The sequence below is a fragment of the Syzygium oleosum genome, unplaced genomic scaffold (assembly GCF_021117445.2).
Source record: "Syzygium oleosum isolate NSW1041296 unplaced genomic scaffold, Sole_v2.1 Sole_v2.11, whole genome shotgun sequence".
Classification (NCBI taxonomy): Eukaryota; Viridiplantae; Streptophyta; class Magnoliopsida; order Myrtales; family Myrtaceae; genus Syzygium; species Syzygium oleosum.
Genome location: NW_026607495.1, coordinates 4,163,661 through 4,168,862, shown reverse-complemented (window position 1 = coordinate 4,168,862; position 5,202 = coordinate 4,163,661). Strand labels below are relative to the sequence as shown.

General features: G+C 45.6%; 1 long non-coding RNA gene across 1 annotated transcript; it reads right to left on the bottom strand.

Moving 5' to 3' along the window:
• Positions 1–1,674: 1,674 nt before the first annotated feature.
• On the bottom strand, positions 1,675–4,024 carry LOC130139316 (uncharacterized). The gene is made up of 2 exons (XR_008817557.1): positions 3,869–4,024; positions 1,675–1,980 (listed from the first exon to the last, which is right to left on the bottom strand). It is a non-coding gene; the product is annotated as an uncharacterized LOC130139316 (long non-coding RNA).
• Positions 4,025–5,202: the final 1,178 nt, after the last annotated feature.

Below are 5,202 nucleotides of genomic sequence, written 5' to 3'. Positions count from 1 at the left end.
CTCTGTCCTTTGCCTTGTGGATGCTCTTGATGATTTTGTGGCTCTTACAAGACTTAAGTTTAACTCGGAAAAATGCCATATCTTTTTCTCTAGGTTGTCCGAGGTTGAAAAACTTCTTATAATGGATCACATGCTTTCTCCACATGCATTCTCCCCATCAGATACCTTGGTGTTCCACTTGTTACGCGAAGGCTCACGCACGCGAATTGCAAGGGTCTGACGGAAAAGATCTTCCAGAAAATAGATGAATGGGGCATGAATCATATTAGCTATGCAGGACGACTTCAATTGACTAAATCGGTACTTTATTCCATTTACACTTATTGGATGCAAATGGTTCTTCTTCCAAAGCAAACTATCTATGAGATTGAAAAGAAGATTGGGCAGTTCTTATGGACAGGAAACATAGAAACTCATAGATCCCACAAAGTTGCATGGAAAGTTGTGTGCACACCAAAAAAAGAAGGAGGACTAGGCCTGCTCGATCTGAAACTTTGAAATAGAGTATTATTGGGTCGTATGCTCTGGAGCCTCATCAATCTTCCGACCGCATCCCTATGGAGTATTTGGGTTCATCACAATAAATGCAGAGGTACTCATATTATGCAACTCGATATAAACGGCAATATGACTTGGAGTTGGCGATGTATTCTCAAGCTAAGACTTGCTCTAACACCTATCCTATCTAGTAAAATATACTGCTACAAAGAGATATACAAGGAATTCATACAGGAGGGATCGGCCGTAGACTGGTATCATTTGGTTTGGACCAGTGGTATTAACAAACATAATTTTATAGGCTCGCTCATTTGTAGAGATAGGCTACCGATGGCAGTAGCCATATCACGATGGCTAGAGGTGATCGGTTCCCGGTCTAGTCCGATTTTTGGTGGAACCGAAAACCTGACCGGGAGGACCGGTTCCCAATTTCTAGGATCGAGAACCGGACCGACTGGTTTTGGAACCGGGAACCAAACCGGACCGTCGGTCCGATTCGGTCCAATGGAAACAATCAATGTAGAAATTCCCCAACCAAATATGGTGAGATTCTCTAACCACACATGATATCAGCATGCTCAAAAAGATGAAGATGTATGCTGACTTTGGTCTTACTGGTTTGGGCCATGGTCTTGTTGACCATGCACGCGCATTGGCAAGCCCAAACTAGGGAGGAGGTCCTCCAAATCTTTGGAAGCAGAAAACCTGACTTTGACGGGTTTTATATATATATATATATTGATCAGTCCGGTCCGGGCGGTCCGATCGATCCAGTTCTCACCTTGGAACTGGGAACCAGGCCGCCCGGATACCGGTTCTAACTTTTAAAACAGGGAACTGGACTGACACTCTCGGGAACTGGACCAACACTCCTGGGAACTGGACCAAATCGGCCGGTATGGGTGGTTCCCAGTTTGGGCAGTTCCCAGTTCAGGCAGTCCAATTTGCACACCCTTAACGATGGCTGTCTTTAGTTGATACTAAGTGTAATTTTTGCATGACCAGTATATGTCACGCCCCGAACCCCCGTCGAGCCCGCAACATCCCGCCTCCGGTCGAACAGAGTGCGACGTCCCAGGAATAACGTCGCCGACCCAACGATCCATCAGAGTTAACTCGCGGCGGAAGCAATCAAAAATCCCGGACATTAAAATTGGAGAATACCAGGAAAGAACAAATCGTCAAACCACCAAGCATATATTACACTTCCAAATATTTACATCATCTGCCAATACAAACCACAAAATAATTTATAAGCACACCGAACTATAAACTCCAAACCACCAAAATATCAAGATCAGCTCTCTAGGTCAGCACTATCCAAAAATGGGGCGCATCCTCCTCTCGGAACTATCCCATACGCCCTCTCGAAGGTGTCCACTCTGACTCACTATCCTCGGCATCACCACCTGAATCCTCCGCAGCTGTCTGCTCACCTGACGACTCCGAGTCGACCTCAATCTCGACATTCAGGCAGGGGCTCTGAAATGGTTTGGTTGAAACAACCATAAGATCACATCTCAATAAGTCACAACCTAAGCCCCACCTAGGCTATCACGTAATTCCAGACACATCCAAACGCGCAACCAAACAACCACACAACCAGCAATCAAACATTCACACATACCTGGACTCTCTACATACGCACCATGCACGTTAGCCCACAATCCCAACACACAATTCTTGCACACATGCCATCACACACTTTCCACATATCAATACACGCGCCAATCATACCACAGCAATACATCACAGCCGCGCGCGTGCCTCGATTATAAAGCAAAACTTACTTGGGCACGTCCCATACCATGCCTAGCAGATTTTACCCCATAATCGCGCACTGCATCACGCGATACAAACACACTCGCACACTAACTCACACCATGCATCACTTTCACAATCCTCACATGTCAAGCCAAATCCCGCTCGTTCTCAACTCTTTCCACCACTACCGCGCCCGCGTAAAATGCATCAGGCCAACGGTCTTCTGACCTCGTCAGGCATCGACACCCCGTCGGGCCGGGCATCGTCACCTCGTCAGGGACGGCATCGTCCCGCGTAAACGAACACGCCTCAGGACGGAATCCTACACACACTTTCCTTCTACCGCGCCCGCGTAAAACGCATCAGGCCAACGGTCTTCTGACCACGTCAGGCATCGACACCTCGTCAGGCCGGGCATCGTCACCTCGTCAGGGACGGCATCGTCCCGCGTAAACGTACACGCCTCAGGACGGACCTTTTTCCAATCAATCCTACACATCCGAACCTTTGTTCCACACTCTCTACACGTACCACGCCACCACACAAACACACTGCCAAACATACACACTTCACACACATTTCACATTTACACAACCTCGTCACACGAACACCACACAAACACCCAAGCTTGGCACGCGAACTCAATGCGCAATCACGCCACCACACCTCACAGCCACACAATCACACATACGAGCTCATTCAAGCATCAAACTACCCGTCAAAATGCCATGATAACACCGAATAATTCTCGAGAGAGAGAAAAACCGAGAATATATAAAATCGGGTCAAAACTGGGCAGTTTACACAGTGACCGAAATCCCAATAAAATAAATAGTAAACGAACTCCAAAAATTCTAAATTTTGGATATGTCATAAAACACATCTTGATCAACATTTCTTATGAAGAACACAAATTCCGGTTCAATCTACAACTATGCCTTTTTGTCCCTCGAAATCAGACCAAAATCAGTTTGCTCTAACAGACTATTTTGTCCTCAAAATACATTTATTTCAACACCCAAATTACCTTGAAAAGCTTTGAAATTTTTATATGTTATAACCACGAATGTCTCCAACAACTTTTGTGAAGGAAGTATTTTGAAAATAGGCCTGAAACAATTTATAAAAAATTCGAACAGACCCGAAGGTCGGGTGAACAGTAAATCGGGCAGTTTTATTTCGGTCCAAAGATGGACTTCCGAATGGCCTCAAATGATTTCCAAAAATTCCCAAATTAAAATATGTTATACGTCAAGATATTGGGAACAACTTTCATGAAGAAAATTTCCTCAAATTAGGCCCACAAAATTTTCTACGTAAATAGTAAACCGGGTGGGTACAGTAACCGCGAATCCGCGATTCACCCCGAACCTCACGGATTCAAACCCGAACCGATTTCTACCGAATTCCAACCGCCAAAACTCATTTCCCGACGTCTAATCCAACCCGCAACAACCACTAACAGCCATACTCAGCCACCAATAGCCATGATCAACCACCAATAACCATGATCAACACCTTAATCAACCTCTAATCACCCCAAACCGCACCCAAACGAGTCCGAAAAATACCCGACGTCCTAGACGAGGTTTAGGGAGCGACTTACCCGAACTCTAGACTAACTCGGCTAGAGCGGCAAGGGGGAACGGCTGGCCGGCGGCGATCGGCGGTGGCGGCTTGCTCCGACGATGCTCCAGCTATGATCGGCGGTCCAAGGCCGAGAGAGAGATGAGAGGATTTTTGGTGAGGGAGAGAGGGAGAGAGTTCTCTGTTGGTGGGGGGGGGGGGGGCTGCCGTGAGAAGAGAGGGAATGAGGAGAGAGAGAGGAGAGAAACAATTAAATATTTGGTCCAAGGTTTGACCAATTTCTTCCTTAATTCCAATTTTGCCCCTAAAACACTTGGTCTACATTCTTCCAAACCAAAATATCTAAGGGCGTTTTTGTCCAATATTTTGGGGCTGATATTTATCCACACTTAATCCCCAAATTCAATTTCCAAAATCCCCAAAATTCGGAATACCCAAAATAGGCCTAGGGGCAAAATCGTAATTTTCCGGTTCCGGGGCGAAATTCCAATTTTCGCACATACGTGTTCCATATGTGCGTGGCCAACATAATATGGCGTCAGAATCGCGAAATTCACTTTCTAAGTCCTCGAAAATCGACTGAGAAGTTCCGGGAATAAAATAATATTATTTTTCCAATTTTTGTCGAAATTCCAATTTTTGGCCAAAATCACTCTAAATGTGCGTGGCCACCCCAAAATGACCTTGGCCACGAAAAATAACCTCAAACGGCCTCCGAATCCAACCTCGGTGCCCACAGGGGCAAAACTGTAATTTTTCAGTCCCGGGCCGAATTTCCATTTTCCAACCATACCAACCCCAAATATCGTTGGCCACACTAAAATGACGTCATCCTCGTAAAAACAGTCGCGCACGACCCTGAAAATCGACATCCAAGTCCGGATCCAACTTCACGATCAAAATCGCCCAATCTCAATTTTAGGGTCTCTCACTAACGGGCGGCTGTTTAGGGATTACGCGTATCGACCTAGGGTTATTCGAGTTATGGCGACCTCGATCGTCACCGAAGGTCGACTCATGATCGAGTTCTTAGGTCCACGTACATTTCCCTAGGTAGCCATTCCCTAAAGGTTAGTATTCCGAGAATGATCAATTCCGGGCGAGACTTACTAAAATGAAATGAAAAATAACATCTATTTCATTGATTCCGGAAATAAGTCGAAATTCAGGATGTTACAAGTATAGAAGACAAAAACCATTTATTCTTTGAATGCACATGGACCGACAACTTATGGCATAATATCCTGGCACAAAATGGAATTTGGTGTTCAGCGGGATGTTGGAACTTAGAACTTCAATGGATGATTAGGGCCACCAAATGCAAAAATTTGGAGGCGAGACTCCTCAAGCTAT